Genomic DNA, 22,218 nt, shown 5'->3' with positions numbered 1-22,218 from the left:
TGGCATTGTTGGGGTGTTTTTCTGGAAGACATCTCATACAGTTTCCCAGAAAACATCAAGTACTCTGTTGCAGTTTTATTTGCTTCCTCTTATTATGGGAATGCTGAGCATAAAATTCATCATACTTTGCATCTTGTTAAAGTCCTTGTCCAAAAGAGGGGGAAAAATATGAATCCAAGCCAAATTATGCAGGGGTATGGCCAGCTGGTTAAAAAGTACATAGATTTTTGAAGTGCAAACAGCCTCAAATTTATAACTATAATGCCTAAAACATTTAGTATGCACTTGAAGAATAGATAAGATATCAAGCCATTAATCACTGTCAGTAGGGTGGGACTTTTTTATTTTCTGTTTGTTTATTATTATGTTCTTCTCTAACAATAATTATCTCCTTATTGTTAAAAGTTGTTAAAAGTCATAAAGAGTGAGGATGACCTTATGAGAGTCACATTCCCTTCTTGAGGAGGAGATGGACTAACTGCTCTGGGAAAAAAAAAAAAAAAAAAAAGGCTCACAGACACACAAGCCTTTTCTAAGGAGGCAATGGAGTATATGAACTTCTGAATTTATCAGCTGTAGAAAAATAGGTGTGTTTAGCAGTTACTGTTTTGTAAGTTTTAGTTAATGTTCTTCAAATATCATCCAGCATACAACAGGAAAATTAAAGAGTCACATCCAAAGATTCTGGTAGCTAGACACGGTCGTGTACCCAGTGCTGTAAACAGAGTTCCACTGACTCAGCTCACACTGTTAAATGGAACAAGGCAGCAGACTGAAAATCCAAACTTTCTGCAGTAGCTGCATGGTTATATTTTACATTTATTTTTGACAGTGAATGAACATCACATTCTTTATTCATTAATAAGAAATACAGTCTCTGGAGACTCCCCTTCCTTATATTTTTCTTAAATTCACCTTTCTCAGTTTTCCCATCTCTTCTCTTTCTTATGCACTTCCCTCCTTTCCCTCAAAAAATTGACTCACTCCTAGTTCAGAGTCAAAAGAAAGTTTTTAATAGCTGGGCATTTTAATACTGAAACTTTGCCTCTGGGCATCAGATTTGATATACTCTTCTAAATGAGAGCAGAGAAAAGAATCTCCCCTTTGATTCATATCTGCACTTTGGTGCAGGTATTACTGCTTCAGTGTACACATACTTTACCAAAGGAAAGTTATCACTGAAGTACAGAGGATTAAAAATTACTTAAAAAACAAAACAAAAACAAATAAACAAAAAACCCACAATACCAAACTTAATGCTGAGATTTTGCATGCACTTGGTGTCATTTGCTGGCCAGATAAATACCTTTTATGGTGGTACATATAACAATCCAGAAGCAGGAACGAAGAGGAGATCGAATAAATAACATGGAATATTCTTCATTTAGGACCGTGCAGAGTTTTTGACTGTTTAATTGATAAGTCTTCCTATTGCATTAGTAGTTTATATAGCACTTTTTGCCATGAATTACTTTTGTGGGTCTAAAGCCTTTGGACAGCTACAGTCATTTATGGAAAAAAGTTTTCTATTAAACAGAACATGAATAGAAAACTTATTATATACATTTGTACATTATGTAAATTTATACCTGAGTATTATCTCTATTTGACATTTGCCATTCTAATCAGCACAATGGGAACTGATTTGGGACCATTCAAGCTCCATTCATACTTAATATAGCATTTTACCAGATTTAAAAAAAAAAAAAGTTATCCTGCACCAGGCATCTTGAACTCTTGATTACAGTTTATTGTGGTTTCACGTTTTTCCTAACTGATATTTAAACAGATTGGCTACAAGTTCTTTGAACTGCAAGTGAGATACTCAAATAAAGATGGATACCTGCAGAGCACATAACATTTTAGAGTCTGTCTTTATTCAGTGACTGCCATGCCCGACAAGCTCAAGCAGAGAGATTTCCTGTTCACAAGCTGTTATGAATGTGAAACATGACATTTGACAGCATTTTCCCCACCACTTCTAAATCACAGCCATTTCCACCACAGTTCCCTCTTTTAATATAATGGGAAATGTTTGCTTCCACATCTAATCCTGCAAGTTCTTGGAGATCTAATGGGAGAATATTTTTGTGTGCCTTACTGCCACAACTGGTGTGCATACATCCTAACAATTACGGTTTCAGTAAATCACAGCAGGAGCTTATTCCTAGATCTTCAAATTGAAATATGCAACTAAAAACTTTGAGGAAGACGTTTAAAAGTGTTAAACTCCCTGATTCACACTGACACCACTCACTCACGTTTTTCCAACCCTTCTGCACATCTTCCTCATTTGCCAATTGTTTACCTCCAACCTTCCTTTGCATTTCATTCTTAAACTCCTGTCCATTGTCAAAAGGAAACAATCCCAAGCCTCAATTTTGAAACAAATTCTCTTATTACCAGTCAGTTAATGAACATTAACTTATTGCCCAAGAACCTTCATGTCAGAGAACAGAAGGTAGCTATTCCTCCTTGCTTATTTCATAGTATGCAGTAGATCACATTATAGTGTAAAATGGAAGACTTCTCAATACCATACAGCTCAAGCTTCATGCTTCGCTGGCAGATTAACACTACTTCAGCTTCATATTGAGACAGCTAAGGCCAAAAGAGGTTTGAGGAGCTATACTGTAGCGGTTTTCAACAGTCTTTAGGAGCTTTTTATATGTTCCAGCAGAGATACCAATCACTGTATAGCAAAGTCAAGTCTTCTGACAGCAGGGTTTCCTTTTCAAATGATTTTTTCCGTAGATGCTTTAGCAGTAGCTCTTGGGCTAGTGCAGACTCCTAGCTGAGATCTGTTCTGTCACACTGGTTAACCACTCAAGAAATACAATGTACTTTACATCATGTAGAATTTTTAGAGTGTAGGGCTTCCTGTCATCCTGTATTATTTGATCAAACTCCCTATTTCATATGGGATGTGTATCAGACATGAAATTTACCAGGCTTACAAGAGAACTTCCATGTGTATATACCATACAACTAATCTATCTATAAGCAGAGCAACTCTTATTGCACGCACCATGAAGCTGCTGTGAGAGAGTCACTGCACACACTCAAATGACCTGTTCAGGGCTGCCCTTCATTTCAACATTAGTACAAGTCCGATGGCTACTTCTAATGTGATACACAGGGGTCTCATTCGTGTCCTCTTACAATGCTGGACCTAATAGTTATGAAGCCCAACAGATTAACTCTGCATATTATTTTCTCACCTGTCCCAAATGCAGACAAATCCAAACATTTCCTCAACAGCATCCTTTATGGATAGAAGGCCTCCCAGCATTTTAGTTTGCAAAGAGCACTCTGTACAGGCTGCTACTCTAAGGCCTTCACAAGTGTGAAGACAGTAACTCTTTCCCTGTTAAAAAGTAGCTGACTGGAGGACAATTTAGATGATCAAAGCACAGATCCTTCTTTGTGTCAGTCATCATTTTTGCCACAAAAAGTTTTTCTAACGCAGAACTGTTTATCTGGACTAGGAAGGTCCACACGATAGTAAAACAGCTGTAACATAGGACACGCTGAAAACAAGAGCATGGCTCATTCATTAAACTAAATGAAACAGAAGTCCCACATACCTTGTGGTAATTTAAGACCCTAGAGTAATTTAGCAAGAGTAGTATATTAATACCTGCATGTTGACTAACTTCCAAATCAAATCATTTTATATTCCACTGTCCTTACAAGGAGATAGTACTGGGGATTTCCTATTTTCCTTCTATTTTCTATGGTACACACAGAGTGCAAGCCTGTTTAAAAACTATTTCAATGCTCTAGCCTAGATACAGATGCAAAATCTGTATATAATTTATGCTTTCAGAAGAGTGGTTTTTTTTTTTTTTGGCAAGTCCTTAAAGACGCTGAGTCCTGCAAGGAAACAAATTGAGTAAAATTTTCTGAGATGCCACTACAACCATAAGAATTGTCTTCTCTATGAGGTTATGTATTTGCTTCAAGAGGATCCTAGAGGACTAAATTGAACAGAAATTAAATAAAAGATTTATCACAGATTTTTTTGAAAAATCTGTGATACACAACGCTCAAACTCATTTTTATCTAGCACCCTTCAACTTTATGCACTTATAGAAGGTAATAATGTTACTAGGCTACAGATTTTGTTATTATCCAAGAGTTGAATACAATCAAGTCACTATTTCTTTCTGTGATGACCAGTTCAAGTTGTCACAGAACTGCGCCTCATAATCTCAACTTTCATCAAGTTAAATCTTATTAAATTTATGATAATATAAATAATACCCTAAATATGAGCACACAGCACTGTCTGAAACAGCTGTAGGAGCTATTGGAATCAGAAGTCAGTGGATTTGAGACTGTACAATCAAGAATTATTTCCAGGATGCCAGAACATTTAGAAATTTTTCTGCACAGCTCAGAATACTAGCGCACCCCCTGAGCTTTGTACTAACAATTCTATAGTCACAATATGCAAAGTGCCTGCCATGTAGCATTGCTTGGGTACAGACTAACCACTTTCCTTTTTTTTTTTTTTTTTTTCTTTATTTGGGAAGCATGGCCCTGGCCAGTAACAACAGGAAACCCTGGATGATGATGATGGTCAATGCAAAAGGATTTTATTTTCAAAAGAATATTAGAATATTACATTAATGTAATGTCTGACAGTTCTAAAATGTTATTAACAAAGGGAGTTCATCACTTATGTAGGCTGTCCTTTATGCCTAAAAAGCCAGAAGTAGATCTTGTGAGCCAGAGCTCTATTTATAACCAGAGGCAAGTAATAATAGCGAAAATTTGAAAACCTACAGTAAACAACCTTTATTTTTTTAACCTGTGGATGTGTAACAATCGTTCAGCAGAGACCCAGATATACAGACAGTGACCACCAGCATGGAACCCATCAACTCTTTCCATCATTACCCTTTACAGGCTCATTGAAACATTCCCTAGACTCACTGGCCAGTAGAGAAATAAGCGAGAGCAGGGTCTCTCTGAAAAGGAACTAAAGAAGCTACACACTCCACTTTGCCTGGGACGCAGGGGTGAAGGTTAGGCAAGGTCAGGGCAAGCTGTACAAACACATATTTCACAGTGAGGAAAATCCAGGAAAAGTGGTAAGGACGAAATTTAAAGTTCAACTGTGAAAAACACCATTGTTGACCTGTGAATCATCAAATATTTTCAGTTATAAACTGTGCTTGCATCTGATGTTTGGACAAGAAAGAAAGATAGAGCAAACAGATGCAATAACTAGCTCTGCCAAGAAATTAAATATTTTTGCTCCATTGTTCAAATATCCGTACTAGAAAGTACCCAGGGCTTCCAGTGCTGTTAAGGCTATTCAGTTTAAAAAAGAATGAAACTACAGATAAGGAAATAGTAGCATGGACATTTACTGAAAATTGAAGTCAGTTTGTATTTGTAGCCTGTAAATTTTCCTTTTGTAGCTTTATAAAATTATATTTGTTTGTTACTTTTGGGAGGTTGTTAGGTAAAAGAACCAAAGAATGACTACAACTTCTGTACAGTATTCAAACAGTACCATGCATTTGACTGACTACGTCACAGCAAATTAATTGTACTGCCTTCTTCCCCAGCAGCAGAGGTATAAAAGTGGGTAAGTTTATAAAAATATTGGTTGTGTCCTGTAAACTTATCCCAAATACTCTCATTTAGATTATTTATCATGGAAGGCCTTTTACAGCAATGCTCTTTTATTATGCACAGATAAGCAAAATTTAGCAATCTCTTGACTAAACACTTGATTAACAACCCAGTAAACAGCTGGTTTTTTTGTTTGTTTTGTTTGTTTGCTTTTCTTTTTTAAATTGGACAGCACATCCTATATAAAACTAGAGATTAGAGAAGTCACTTTTTGAAATGTTCTTGATGAATTCTCCATGCTCCTCTTTTCTCCTTCCCATCTTTCTAGATAATCCTTTTTAAAAGCTATATCTAGTGTATTTTCATAGCATTTCTAAGACATATAAACAAAAGTCCAGGAGAGAACACATTATAACATTCTTAGTTATTCATTGAAAACAGGGCACCAGGCCTAAATAGTTAACTCACCCATGAGTAATAGAGGACTTTACCCCCAGTAAAAGGCTCATAATTAAAGGGGTTTTAGGTGTTTATCAATGGCTCCTGGTTTAACAATGTAACCATTTAAAGTTAGATTAAACATCCAGATCAAACTTTTTAAAGGACCTATTTGTTTTCCACAACTGACTTAAGACTCTCCTTAATGAAGTCTCATTTTCAGAAAAGCAGGAAGGCCAGTCATTCTGAAGATATTATTTGCCAGGCTGAAAAATTAATAACTTGTTTTGTAGGGTTTGGCCATCATCATGTAGAGACAGGTGGTGTGACACTTATAGTAAATAACTGTAGGCAGGAGGCTCACAAGAGGCAAGTGTATATGACTACCTGTTCCTATGCAATTCTTTTCCAGCACACAGAGCATGGCTAAACACCTATCTACTAACTGTGTTTTGAAGAACACTTGTTGAAGGAAACATACTCATTTTCCATTTCTATTCTGAAAATGAAATTAAACACAATGATTTGGATGAAATTTCTGGCTCTAGAAGTCTCCAAATCACCAGGTGCAGATAATGGTTACATCATTCTTCCATGTTCAATTTTTTATAGTCTACCCTAAGTGTCCGCTGTTGACTGTTGTCAGAGACTTCACATCAACCCAGACAGATCCTTAGTCTAACTCTGCTTGGCCATCTTACACACTCAAGATATTGAAACATAAATACATGTAGGTATGTAGCATGGGTAATTAACTGGAGTTATTTGAACCCACTGTAAAGAGTCCTGATTTTACTTTTTCTTCTAATGGATATAAATTAACAATCTTTGTATACTCTGTCAGCACAGAACACACAACTACACAGTAAGGAAAAATTATGACGAAAGCTTAAAAGATATTCTGAAGATCTGACAACTAAGCAAAGGAAACTGACATTCAGGAAGGTCTGTCCATCTCCATAGCTGGCAAAAGTGACTTTTGTTCGAAGATACTTAAATGCACATAAATGTCTAGCAGGCTTAGTGTAAACAGCTGAATTTGCATTTAGTTTAATGCAAGCAGACAACTCACAGTTACTGGAATTAAAAGCAATGAAACTTTTTAAAGAGGTATCATCACATGGTCTAGCAGCGCTTCCTGAGTAGGATGCAGCAAGAAAAAAAATGCGTTCTAAGAAAACACAATTTGAAAACAAAACAAAACAGCTTTTTGCTAAAATGAAGTGTGGTGGCTTTTTGTTTGCTTTTGTTTTCTGTGTTTTGTTTTTTTTTTTGGTGGGAGAGAGTGGGGGAGGGGTTGGTTATACCTGTACTGGACAGGTTGGATTGCATTTTAAATTAGAGAATAAATAAAGTAAATGGGAGACTGAATTTCATAATGATTGAATGAGAATACCGCAGCTTAAAAATCACCTGTCACAGTTAAATTTAAAGTACAATTAAGTACAGAATACTTTTCAATAATTTTTAAAATTAATATAACAGATTTTTTTTTTACTGCAATTTAGGCCTCATGAAGGAGTTCAATGTAAAGCCCATAATCAACTGTGTGAACAAAAATGTTAAAGTGAATTATACAATGTATTATTAGAGACTGCAATTATATTCCTAGTACACCATCTAATTTGTGACTGACAAGCATTTAGTGAGGATAAGGAAATGCAGGAAGCTAATATTTATATTAATTCACATGTTAATTTTGTGATTTGTGACCCTAGAAAATTTTAAAAATAAATAAATAGAGGCAGCAACATGTTTTCAAATTACTACAGAAAAAGTAATCCCCACACGCACCATCCATACAATTTTACAGCCAACAGACGGAACAAAACCACATGGAGGATATATTTTTTAATTAAATGCAATACAAAGACAATAATGGTTACCCATACTCAGTCTAAACAATTATCAAAAGGGCCTCAGCTTTTAAAAATAAGTCATTTAAGAATGGCTTACTGTTTTAAGCATAGGCTGTTTCCAATTATAAAAAGAGCTTTTAATTAAGATTAGTAAAGTCTAATTCAAGCTATAATTTGGTTCCTTTAGTTAGCAAATGTCTATTAAAACTGAGCAATTAAGGCTAAATGGGTTGAAGCATTTAAAGCACTCCCCCCAGCATCAAATACTACAATAGAAAAGACCATGTCAGTGACTAATTCAGACCAGAAGACATGTATTTCCATTAGGTTTTATATTTCCTTGTTGATCATAAAGTTTGCTTAAGAATCCATTGGTAAACTAGATTTTCAGTGGAACTTAATTTTTTTATGTTTGTATACTATGTAACAAAATATAAACCACAAATTCTGCAACCTGACACATATAGTATAATATTTACTCCTGCAATGGCTTTTCTCCCTTAATTTTGTATAGTTCAGTAATAAAAATATGTACTAAGCTTCTCAGTAGCATATCTCCCCCTTTTAATAATTATTTTCATACCTGGCATAAGGGTTTTGAGCACATATGTTGTGTGTACTTCTGTCAGGTAAAGAAGAATACCAAGATTTGTACTTATGTAAGTGCCTTTTAACGCTTTCCCTCCCCACCTCCCACTTCCCATTTTCACAAGTTCTTCAAAGACTGAAACTCTTCATGCTTAGAATCATCATTGAGATCAATTTATTCCATTAAGTTTAAGCAAAAACATCTGAGCAAGCTTGAGGCCTGTAGTTGTGAATGCATGGCAGGCACCCACATATCTCCCCAACCAGCTGTGGCAGCCCCCTCATGCAGCAAGACCAAACAGCAAACCTCTCATACATTACCTGGGGTCTCCCAGACTCCCCACAGGTACATGGACCCTGTCTTAAAAGTCAAATTGCATGGCCCAGACACTAGACTATCCTTTCCATTAAGCATGAGACCTACAGAATATAGTTGGTATTAACAGGATCATTTAGGTGGCTTCACAGTTACAAACACTAGGATTTTCTGCAATGAGTGGTGACTAAGAGAACATGCTGGTCCTTTCAGAAAGGATCCCTCCAACCCTTATGTTCAGACTCATCCTAACTCAGACATTTTATCAGGTAATCCTATACAGGATAAGGATTGATGTAGTATTCCCATTGCAGAGCAGGCTACAGCAACTGCTTGTCACCTTCCTTACAGGTCACAAGACACTTGCCTTGAAAACTCTGAAAACATACTGCCATTGTCTAATCATAACATCAATATTAATGATAATGACTAAAAACTTTACATTTTTATGCAGTACAGGAATGTCTTCCAGTAAATCTGTTCTACTTGGATACAGACTAACACACAAATTTACAAGCTGGAGTTCCTCAGGATACTTAAATATATTATCTGACATAAAGAGAGAAAAAACTACAAAGTGTTATTTCTGACTTAGCACTGCTTTTTCCTGACCTTTTTAAAATACTTTTAGCCTTATGTTTCATACCCTCCAAAGAACATTATGTCAGTAAGTTATTCTAGAAAATGGATGCAATTCCTGTTGCTATCCTGAATAGATTTTTGTGTGCTCCCTATTCAGAACAAATGCTAAAGCTTTTGCTTCATGAGACCATATGTGATACGATCAACTGATTTTCCTTATACAGTTCTCACATATCATTCAAGAAGAAGAATTATAAAAATATTTCAAAACAGAAACAGTGAAAGGATGTAAAGTGCTAGAGGCAAAAAGAACTCAATTTCTATTTAGGTTTAGAAGTGACTATTAACATAAAACTTAAGTGACAACACTTTGGATTTTATCCATACCACAAAAAAAAAAGTTGTTTTTCCTCATCAACTGGAATGGCTAATCATATTATAAACAAAAATTTGAGGGGGTTGTTTTTATTAAGCCCCTGAGAGAACTGTAACTGAGAAGTTCTTCCATTCTGAAGCCATAATCTCCTTAGACGTTAAACTGTTTGTATACAGAATGAGCTGCTTCCATCTTCACGTAATGAAACAGTTTATACCTAATGAAACAGACTACACCAAAACAAACCATTTTAGTCTTCAGGTTTTCATTTCAGGAAAATAGGCTGAGGTTGTCTATTCCTGCCTTATTCTCTGGCGTGCTCTTACAGGTCAAAACAGTTACAGGTCAGAGTAATTCTGGCAGCCCTTGCTCCCTCAGTCATTGCTTGCACTCACTTCAGTCTTAACAGATGTAAATTCACTGTGCAAGGAATTCAAGCTAAGCAAAGGCCACAGGGCTCCACTTGCACAAAGCCAAGCATGGCACAACAGGCTCTGCCCTCCAGTAGCTGAATAGTTCTCATTTAGCCTCCCTAATGAAGCAGTTTCATGACTTCCGACCAGTCTGAAGCACAGGCCAAGCAAGACTGCCTTTGCCCAGTGTGCCCAATTACCCTTGAAGAAATCCTTTAGCAGTCAGAAGTAGGAGCAGTCAGCTGTTCAGAGCACATGCCTTTCTGGTGCGTAATATACCGAGGCCATTATTAAGGATCGCGTGTAGCATACCACTGCACAAGTAACAACTGGGATGGTTTAAGAGAGACTGGTGTGAGGAAGGAGGACGTGGAAAGAAGCACTCTGATAATTTTTATCTTTAGACAAGTTGGAATGAATCAGAAAAACATACGTTTCTGAATAAACTCAGAATTTGGTGCTTCATAGCTAGAGGCACATCTCAAAATCGTGTTTTTTATGTAATCATCTTCCAAGAAAGTTTAGCAAATGGAGGAAAACTGCAAAAAGAATAAAGGCACAACTATGTTCAGTAAAAGACAAGAACATCACTAGAGTATAAAGTCAGATATCAAACTCCCGCATACGTGCTGATTAAAAAAAAAAAAATATGCACTACTCACACTCTTCATCCAGCAAAATAGATATGCACTTACTTCAAGCATGTTATCACTGTAACAGGAAGACTATTTGCTTAAAAGCTTTCTATGTAGCTTCAGCTTCCAGATAATGAAAGCAGAACAAAAGCAATCCAGTAATTTTCTTCTGACAACAGCAAGAACTTGAATGCACAGCAGTTATGTCATGGAGTACTTTCAGAGATGATATGTCCAATGATATGTCCAACAAATATTTACTTCTGCAGTGGTTCCCATCCTCTGTTCTTTAAAGCACATTCTGCAGTAGACCCCTTTCCAGAACAACACCAAATCAGTATCATCAGTATCCATATTTTTTTTCAAGTAGAACGTTGATGTTCTTTGAGCATGATGCCTTATGAAACATGAGGACTGACAGTAGTTCATGCAGACTAAAGCATAGGAACCTCAGTACGCTGAGCTGAGCTCTCTCAACTTAAAATTGTTAATCTGTTAAAAAAATATTACAGGAATCAGAACTGGTCATTTAATCCATTTAATATATCAGGTTCTGTCATTAGTGGTTGTACTCTAAAACATCATCAATAGCTGTGAAATCACGATCTTGAATTTGATGTTATCTATGCGGCAGACAACACCAAACAAACTGCTCTTGTTTTAAGCACTTGGTTCAGGTCTAAAGCACCTGCTAAACAAAGGCCTTATATCAGCTCATTAAATGATCCAAAGACTTTCTTTTTTCTTTTCCTTCAACAGTGAAGGAAAAATTGTGATATTCTACAGCTCCAGAAAAAGTGCACTGCAGTAAGTAAAATAAGGTGATATCTTCAATTTAGTAAAGCACTTAAAGGGAATTAGTTTAAAGGGTAACATCTAGTTATGATTAAAGCACACACTAAAGTACTCTGATGAATTCAGGCACGTGAACAAAATAACTCTTCAAATCATAACATAAATGTATTCCTTCTGCTGAGCATCTTAAATGTGTACGAAAGCCTTGAAATTTCAAGGTAAGCTGTCAAAATCTTCAGTTTCTTATGTGCCAAGTATTTATATATGGGCTACAATTTTTCATGAAAGTTATTTGCTTCAAACCAGGTCTTCTTTCAACTGAAATTTATATACCAAAATAACAAGACCAAACCCCCAGAGGTGCTCCCCCCCTCAACCCCAAATTGATTATATGGAAAAGTCACTGCTTTAGTGCATTTAAAAAAAATCTCCCCCAATTACTTGAACAAATTTTGTGCTCTCATATTTTTGAACAACCTCCTGAAAGAAAGCAGGGAGCATTCATTAGATTTCTGGGAACAGAAAAAGCTGACAAAGATACAGAGCTAAAAACTCACCAAACAAAAAATAACAATTTAAAAATAATTTAATAATAATCATGATCAAATAAATTCACAAGCTAAATTACCTGCTGAAATTTAGATAGAAACTTTCAAAAATGTCTCTCTCTGTCAGTGTTTTTGCAGCCTTAGGCTGTAGTGTCAGAATACAATGACTCCAGGAACCAACCCAGATTAGGAAACCTACTCACCTTTTCCGCCATTTCTTTCAGTCACTATACCACAGTTTATTGCCTTTTCAGTGTAGAGCTGCTTACGGGGCCATGCTGTAATCCTTTGTTTTTTCTTCCTTTTTTTTTGGGGGGGGGGGTGGTGGTGGTGGTGGTATTTCAGTGATATTCTTCACAGTATAGCCTTGCATCAGTTGATGCTGTGTGAAAAAGCATGATCAAGCAAACAGGAACTCCCTAAATCAGTGCATTGAGAAGATTGAGAGTATTATTCCTTTTCCCAACCAACTGTACATGTAACTATCTGCTCTATTTTCCTCCATCCCAGGGCTAGCTGAAGCTAGGCAAGACTTTCCCTCTTGTTATGGCTCCCATTAATCCTGGTCTAGAACAGGGTTGGGTTAGTTCCACTAGTATAAAAGCTGTATCCATCATCCGTAATTACAATTACTGCCTCTGTCCTAATAGTATTAGAGAGGATGCTACCTGGCTCAAATGCAGAGGAGACAAAAGCCACACTAGCAGAGCTTATTTGGGCAAGGATTAGAGAAAAAGCAGAAGGTCACATTTCCCAATTCTTCTTCTGTCATTTGACCAAAGGCTCCCTAACCACCTGATGCATCAGTGTATGCATGCATTTTGATACTGTGTTGGACACACATGCTTACAGCCCCCCCCAATCAAATGAAAGCTGACAAACGGTGGCAAACCATTTGCACCGATGTCTTTCCAGTCAGCCGTCTGAGGAAAGAGCCATGAATCTGTGGGGGTGTGAACAACAGGGAAAGGGCTGAAGGACAGGTGAACTCTGAGATGGCAGTGAAGCCCAGAAAAGAAACAGAGAAAAGGAGAAAAAAGAAGAAAAAGGTAAAGAAAACTGCAAGTTGATGGGAACTAGTTTGATCTGAAGATAGAACTCAAGAGAGAGGACTCATAAGGGGTCCACAGCCAGCAGCTACCAGCTCTCCGTTCCCAGGAGTCTTGCAATAGGACACTGGCTCTCAGAATAATACTGCTCTAACTGGAATAAGCAACTGAGATAAAGGACGAGGCAGGGAAAACAGAACAATAGTTTTTTAAAAGGCAAAAATGCACTAGGGATGGACAAAAGATAGAGAAATGAGATTTGCAGGGAAGTGACAAGGTTAAGGGACAGCTAAATAACAGAATAAACAGGACAACAGAGACAAAGGCTGCAAGGGAAGAGGACTACATCACAAATAAAGGTGCAGGTAGGAGAACAAGTCAAAGTAAAGAGAAATACAGAAATTGAAGAAAACTGGGCAGTGTATGGCAGACGTTTAAAGAATGAAGACAAAAGAAGGACAGACTCACAGACTGTTACATACTGAGCTTAGTACAATCTATTTATGCTCCTTCATTTTATTATAATTTTTCTGGCAGATAACTTATACTGTATATTTGGGGAAAGGAGAAGTTCCTGTTAAATACCAAGTTTACATCACCATCGGAGGCCACCCTGGGTTCTGCAGCTCAGCAACTGCTGAGACTGATGAAATTTTATATATATTTATAAGTTCCCAGAGAACCCATAGACCATCCAGCAGACAGGGAGCTTATCAACTATTTAGAGAAGTGTCCTTGGAAAAAAACATTTTTTCCAAATCAAGAATTACATGTAATGCTTCTGAAGAATGAGACCATATTTCTATCTGCATGGTATTTGTTTATGCAAAATGCAGTGAAATTTGTATCCAAGAAGTATTTCTAAAAAAAAAAAAAAAAAGAGAGAGAGAGAGAAAGAAAAAAAAAGAAAAAAGAAGTAAACGTTCTTTTCCAAAGTGAAGATGGAAGATTTCCAAACTGGACCACCAGGGGAGCTGTTCACCGAAGTAGCATTATGGGCTCCCAGAAAGTAGCTCTGAAAGGTAGGACAGGGTAGGGCGTAAAGGTGAGAGGAGAAAATAAGAGCATGCGACTCATGGGGACTCATGGCACACTGAGCAGTTAAACAGGTCGTGTCATCACAACTAAGGGTTTTATTGGATAAACTGCTGAACTAAATCAGAAAACCAAATCAATCTGAAAGAAAAAAAAACTAAGGCTCAACCCTGGCCAAAACAAGACCCCTAATTAAAGGAAAAGAGTGGAAGAGAAAGGAAAAGTTACCATTAGCTGTTAATTCACTTAGGCTGTAATAAAATTCTGTTTTATTAAAGAATGTTCTCAAGAGTATTTTCTTGCTTGCTACTCCTTCTCCATCCCCTAAGCAACTCCACTCCATGGAGTAGTTCAGAAAACTGGCAAGCTGAGAATTAAGCATTAAATAGTACAAGATAGGGGAGGAGGGGATGAAGAAGCACAGATAGAGAAGTCCTCAGAACTGAGTTGTGGGAGATGCCTTTATCAGCCTAAACTGATGCATCAAGTTAGCCAGTCAAATGAATATGATTTACAGAGAAGAAAAAAAATGAGTTACTAGCTCGAATCAAAGAAGATGGTTTATATTCTTCCTCCCCCACTTTTTGACAACGTGTAGTGCTTCAATCTAGAAGCTGCTTTCGATGAAGTCAGCACAATGGCTCACCCAGAGTAAACTTATTATCTGTGTGATTAGAACTGGGAAGATCTGATGCTGAAATAAAGATCACCACAAAACTTGGAGGTGGCGGTTCTCTTCCTCCGGGCTTGGATGGGCTGCAGCAAGCCAACAGGCAACAAAACAGGCATTGCAGGCTGGTAGCAAGAGATCTCACCCAGGCAACACAGCCATTATGGGAGGGCGATGTGAAGTTCCACAAATGACATTAATGTTATTTTTAATGCATTGTAGCTGGAAAACTAGAGAGCAATGCAGATTCAGTACCTAATGTTCACTATAGACCTCAAGAATACTGTACAACCAGTTCAAAAGTAATTAAATCTGTGTCAAAGTCTCAATCACTAAACAGATCAGGTCATGAAATGGTTATAGAGAAAACAACAAATTAGAATAAGGATATGAACCAATGATGAAACAATATTTAGGAATAACATGCACATTTCATCTTCCTGCAGCTTTTCAGAATAGGTAAAGGGTGTAGATACATGTGCTCAAAAAATTGTTTGTTCGTCTGACAGGTACATAGCAGGATATTATTGATGGATATTATTGGTGGATTTGACCAAACCAACTTCGCAAAGCACCTTCTTATAGGCAAGAACAGTAAGACTATGGATGCAGTAATAATATTCGACCTGAAATGCATCAATATATCCAAGATCCTAGAAGATGACCTTTCCCTGAGGAAATAAATTCACCTTTCACTGCATTTAAAAGTATTATCAGTCAGGAAGAAGTCACTTAAGCTGCCCTGTTCAGTGGCAACACTGTTATTCAGCAGAGCTATACAGACAGCTCAAGCTTGAGCCCACTTGAGTAGTGTGATCACTGAGATGCTTATGTTTCAAAAATCCAAGGACAAGAAACAGTGGTTATTTACTCTCACATGACTTCACTGATAAGGAAGATCCACTTAAAAAAAGACTTGCTGAGAGTGGACTGATAGGACAACATGGGTCACTTAAAAGAAATGGGCATGACCGTTCCATTTACAGAACATCCAGAATCCCTGCACATACTTATCTCTGCAGATAGGAGGAAACTTCAGTCCAAATTACTTGACCAAGAGCTGGGAAATGAGAACCTTGAATTGTCTTGTGCTACTTCCAGAGTCAGAGGGGCTCTGTGGCAATATTTGTAATCGTCTTTGAAGAGCATGAGAAAAATATGACAGATATTTGAAAGACTAAAGTAACATTACAATCCAATGAGTGAGACCAGCTTCTTAAGAAAGATGAAATTGGTGAACAAGATTAAAATAGTAAGAATAACACTAAGTCAACCTTGGAGAAACAGTCATTATTGTTCAAATAAGAGCAATGAGGAGATAAATTTTATGTACGTATTTCCAATTGCTAAGATTTGTTTACAATTTTTAAAAAACAGATCTAACATACAGAAAGAAACATACAGAAGAAAGTTGGCCTTAGACCCACAAAATTACTGAAGATGGTGAAGAGTGGTTTATATATACCATTTCTGATTCATTGTACATGCAATGAGCTGTTCATTTTAAACTTTACTGTATTGCTGTAAACACCACGAGTAGTTTAAATTTTGGGTTAGGAACATTACTGCACCTGCAGCATGAAGATAGAATTGTGTGTGACATTCCCAAGAATCTCAAACATTCACTGAATTAAGAAAATCACTGCCCTGTGGTTTCTACTTTATTAGGATTCCTAGATCCAAAAAGGGCCTTTAGTTAACAGTTTAGAGACAATCTTTACAGTACTGCCTGCTCTTCTGTCTGCAACAACAGACTGTATCAAAGACAAAGCCAGACACCACAGAACATCAATGGAAATAACACAAAACCTAGGTATATAAATATAAGTATTTTTCCAGACACTGCACTGAGTATTTCCGTTCATTGTACACAGACAAATGTTAGGAACTATGGAAGTAATTGCAATGAACAGTGTATCAGCCCTGCATGAGGAGGAGCCTTGCTAGATCGCTCAGCTCCACATTTTCCAGAAGACTCCTTCAGCAAAGCAGCCCTTAGATGGACACAGGAATTCAGAACGGACAATTAATTACCAAACGGATGCATGCAGAATATATTGCGCTGTGGGGCATACACCTGTGAATGATGCAGGAATAGTTTCTTTTATTCTGAGACTGTATCATGCTTAAATCCAGCAAGGTCCTATCATTGGGATAATCAAAAGTAACAGCCCCCTTTGCAGATTACCATGACCATCTGCCTGTTTACCTGGAATGATTAGTTACATTAGGAAAGGGACTACAAGTATGTCAGCACACAGCAAACTTACGTAAAACTGCACAGGCCTACCCAACTAGCAACTATGCAGTATGCTGCTGATAGCGCTAATTTCCAACACAAGCAAAAAGCTGAAAATCAGCCTCTAAAGGCAGACTCTGCCAAGATGCTTGTCATGGTACATGTACATTAACCTCAGCGAGAGGGCAACATAAAGAATGTTGCTGATGTTGTTACATTCATAATGTAATAAACTTCATAATTCATGCGTTCATAATGTAATAAACTTCACAAAGGAAAAAGGCTACAGCTAAAAGATTCCATACAGTGAGTGAGCATTTCTCTTCTGTGCAGAGTTCAAGAAGCACGGCAACTGTGTGAGACCAAGTATAAGAAGAACTGAAGAGTACTTACACAAATGCTACAAAAGACAGTAGAAAGAACGTAACAAGAGGGAAATCTTACTCAGGAAGGTAAAGGTCAGAGCAGAGTTTTGCAACCCAGAAGCAACAGATCCCAGTAAACGTATCTTCAGGAAAAAATAAATAAATAAAATCACATCCCCCCAGTCATGTCCTCTATATAGAAAGAGGGTCCAACATATAAGGTATCATCTAAAAGAAAAAGAAACTACAGCTAGAGCAACCCATTGACATCACAATCACACTGATAAACAGTATGCTGAGAGGAAAAAAGTTTGAAATCGAGAATAAACATGAGACTAACTGGATATAAAAGGGGCACAGATAATCATCAACCACAAATCATAGAGTTTTTTAACCACTAATGGTATGAGGGTTTGGTATAGCCTTGTCTGAGTAGCAGGGGCAAACAACCAGTTTTCAGAGCTAAATCCCTTCATAAACTGATCAACAATAGAGCTAACTATGACAGCAAACATGTAACACTGGCATTAGGAACATGGGAGGCCCTCTTAAGGCCTAAGGAACTCCCAGACTTGGAATCTGTTTGAACTCTCTGGATTTTTCTGTTGTTTTGTTGTAATTTTCCAGTAACAACTTCAGTGAGATACCAACCTAAGTGGAGACCAAAAGTTAAAGTAGAGAAGATAAGGTCACTGCATTTGAGATATTGACTAAAGTCATGACACAGAAAATGTCCAAGGTAATAGCACGTATACCACCATCATGGAAACAAAAATCAATTTCAGTGAATAGACTTTATATGTTGAATAGAAATGGGCAATTGAAAGCTAATATTTTTTTTTTCCAAGATTGCCTGTACTGGACACACTATTCTGTCCCATGGAAACCCCAGCAAGAGAATTTGTGGTCAATGGATATTGATATGTTATATATGACACAGGGAAGTATTATCATGGCAATAGTAACCACATGGCTTGACAAAAGCATAGCAGATAGCGTTTCGCAAAAAAAAGTAAACTGAAATCTATGGAGGGAAGCAAGAAACAGGACACATGAGTGTAGTGGGTTTACGTGGCAAGGTTTTGGTAGCAGGGGGCCATAGGGTGGCTTCTGTAAGAAGAATCTAGAAGCTGCCCCATGTTTGGTAAGGGCCCCGCTGCTGACCAGAGCTGAGCCAGTAAGTGATGGTGTTTTGCGCCTCTGTGAGGGCATATTTAAGACAGGGGAAAAAAACGCTGCGCCACACAGCAGCTGGGAGAGTGAGAGGAGTGAGAAACAGCCTTGCAGGCGCCAAGGTCAGTGAGAAAGGAGGGGGAGAGGTGCTCCAGGTGCCGGAGCAGAAGTCCCCTGCAGTATATGGTGAGGACCATGGTGAAGCAGGCTGTCCCCCTGCAGCCCATGGAGTGCCACGGTGGAGCAGGGTTCCACGCTGCAGCCCGTGGAGGAGACCACGGTGGAGCAGGTGGACCTGCATCGACGGAGGCTGCGGCCTGTGGAGGACCCCCGCCAGAGCAGATTGAGGCTGGACCTGTAGCCCGTGGAGAGGAGCCCACGCAGGAGCAGGTGACCTGGCAGGAGCTGCTGCCCGTGGGGGACCCAGGTTGGAGCAGTTTGCTCCTGAGGGATGGACCCCGTGGTACGGACCCATATCTGGAGCAGTTCTTGAAGAGCTGCTGCCTGTGGGAAGCCCACGCTGGATCAGTTCATTAAGGACCGCATGCTGTGGGAGGGACCCCACAGCACAGGGGACAAGAGTGACCGAGAAGGAGCGGCGGCGAAGAAGCACTATAGACTGACCATAACCCCTGTTCCCCCATTCCCCTGCGCCGCTCGGGGGAAGGAGGTGGAAGAGGGTGGATGGGGGGGAAGGCGCTTTTGGTTTCTTTCCTTTGTTTCTTGCTTCTCTAGCTTGTTAGTAATAAGCAATAAATCTTACTGTCTCCCTATGCTGAGTCTGTTTTGCCCGTCACAATAATTACTGCACAATCTCCCTGTCCTTATCGCAACCCTTGAGCCCTTTTCATCATATTTTCTCCCCATTCCTCTTTGAGGAGGGGGAGTGAGAGCACAGTTCTGGTGGAGCTCGGCTGCCCACCTGAGTAAAACCACCACAATGAGGAAAGAGCAGCTGTCCTGTCTAGAGAAGCAACTGTGCTCTGTGGAAAGAAATTCGTCAAATGGTTCAGGCAGAGAAGGCTACACAGTAAAAATAAATAAATAAATAAATAAATAAATAAGGTAGACCTGCAAACTTAGAAGTCATCGCTAATCCAAAGAAACTCTGGAGAAGCCCAGTCCAAAGACATTCTGGGAGAAAAGCAAAGTCCTGAAACAAATTCCCTGTTAAAGGAATTTAATAGACGGTCAAGAAGTTGTTTCATTTCAGTATAATTACTGCTAAAGCTCTCTGCAAGTCCTTAAAGGAATGTTTCTTTCTTGTGCAGTTCTTCCTAACCTTTAGGTCAGAGTGGCAAAATATGCACAAAACCTTGCACAAGTGGCTAGACCCTACATTTCCAGTCACAAGAAAGGCATGCATTAGCCCAACAGTCCCACTTTTTAAATTATTCCTTTTATTTGAAGAAAAAATATAAATACACAAGAGTACACAAAAGACATATTCCCATTCTCAACATATTTGTTCAAACATGCTACATTGTTTTTATAAAACTTAAGAATCATCCAAATCATATTAGTTCCCATACTCTATCCTGTTCTCCAAAAATGGATTTTGAGTGAGTGAAAGCAATATTTAAGACTGATCTTTAAAGTAAACTAACATGCGCACCTTTCTAAATTAATTGTAGTATCTCAGTATATTCCAATAAATTTTGGTAAGCCCCCAGTTTAGATTAAATGTGATAACAGTGTCATTTCTTCGAGGTCACTGCAGCATTTAAATTGCTATTCTGCTTGTCTAGTAAAGGCTGACTGTATAGGACAGCCGGCACTATAAGGGAGTTAGTTTTGCCATAATGAATGTTCTTTAGACATGAAGCAATACAGGTAGTTTGCTACAAATGTCAGCAAGAACTTGATTAAAGATGCACATTATCTTTACAAAAGACATTTTTTTCTCATAGATAACTAATTAAAAAGCTTGTTTAGAAAAGCTCTGTTATGAAGTCCCAGAATAATTTAACAACCCAGCTTTGGTATTTGTACAATGAAAACCGTTTGACATATTTCATCTATGTTATTACAAGCACAGTCACTTTTATCTTAAAAGTGAATTTTTAAAGGCTGATTATTGGTGTTGTCTTGTGATGGAATACTGAATACCAATCCATACTGCCAGTCTGTTTATTTCTGTAGGTCTGGAGTACTTGACCTTAAGATGCAAAATAAACCCATGCTATGTGAACAGCAGGCCTGAGGCAGATCTTAGGTCTGCCACTGACTTGTGTGATCCTTCCTTCACCTCTATGGTTTTAAGAAGGACATTAACGATATTTGTCTGCCACTGAAGGCATATTACTTCAGTAGCAAATTTTCAAAGTACTGCAGGATCAAATTAAAAGGGACTATATTAAGTAATCTAAAATAAGCTTATTTCATGCTTTCCGTTTATCCCAATGTCTGATATTAATCAGAAAATTCAGATTTAAAGCTGATGAAAAATCTTTAGAACTATTACTATATTATAAAAAAAGTCATATACAACACACAGTAATACCTGGTTTAGATACCTTATATTTATTTACCTAAACACTGAACAAGTTAACATACACACAGAACATGTTGTAGACTGTCCCAGCTTACTTTACTCATCAAGCTTGTCAGACACTAAACACCATCAGACATAAGAGTTTGACATCAGCCACGGAAATTCCATGCCTCTGTATATCATTCTGCAGGGAAATCTGAATTTTACTACTTACACAACTCTCTCTATTTTTAAAATGAGCCAAGGTAAGTCAGGCAAAGAGAAATTCATTTATTAAATAAGTATGAATACCAGCCAGGTCTACTGTTAAACAGAGCTCAACAGCTGAAATACAAGTAGCTAAAGCTTAAGGAAACTGCTGATGTGGAAAACCAATACAAGAAGTACCAATTCTGAGAACACTGCAACCTCTACAGCTGTGGCCTTGAGTGCATTTTCACTGCACAGAGCTCTTTCCCTGGAAGGGATGAATAGGGGAGGAAAATACGGTGCTGAACGATTATTCTGTCTATTTGCAAGAAGGAAATTCTGGCTTCGAAATGAACAGCAGCTCAGAGATGTTAGAGCACCAAGAGATGGACAGTAGGAATTTGTCAATTTAAACCCAAGACAGAAAAAATATGACAACCACAAAAATGCTTTATGAGGGCACTTGAACAAACACTTTGGAAGTCCATGGAGAATAATATGCGGTTTCAAATTTTTGTAGACTTCAGCACAGTCATTTCTAGGTCTTTAATCTTTTTAATGTACTGGCCATATACATTTTGAAAAAAGATTTAGTCTACAGTAGAGAGACTTGGAAGAATTTATATAGCTGCTAAGTATCTACAAGTGAAAAAAATAACGTTGCCTCTTTTATTTGTAAGGCATTCTGCTGTGGTTACAATATTGCTTCCTTTCACCAGAGGATAATCTCTCTGCTGAGGTTCAATAAATGAGTTCACAAAATCTGAAATACGATTGTACACAATGCCCTATAAAAAGGGATAGCTTTTTTCCCCCTCAGTAAAATGGATGATTTAGAGACACACAGAAGCAAAACAACTTTTCA

The 22,218-nt window shown here is 37.9% G+C and overlaps 1 protein-coding gene across 9 annotated transcripts in view; it reads right to left on the bottom strand.

Moving 5' to 3' along the window:
• SCUBE1 (signal peptide, CUB domain and EGF like domain containing 1) overlaps nt 1-22,218 on the bottom strand; it is a 245,185-nt gene that overhangs the window by 189,352 nt on the left and 33,615 nt on the right. The gene's annotated exons all lie outside the window — the stretch shown is intronic.

This window comes from Anser cygnoides, chromosome 1 (assembly GCF_040182565.1).
Source record: "Anser cygnoides isolate HZ-2024a breed goose chromosome 1, Taihu_goose_T2T_genome, whole genome shotgun sequence".
Taxonomy (NCBI): Eukaryota; Metazoa; Chordata; class Aves; order Anseriformes; family Anatidae; genus Anser; species Anser cygnoides.
This window is presented reverse-complemented; position numbering and strand designations above follow the sequence as displayed.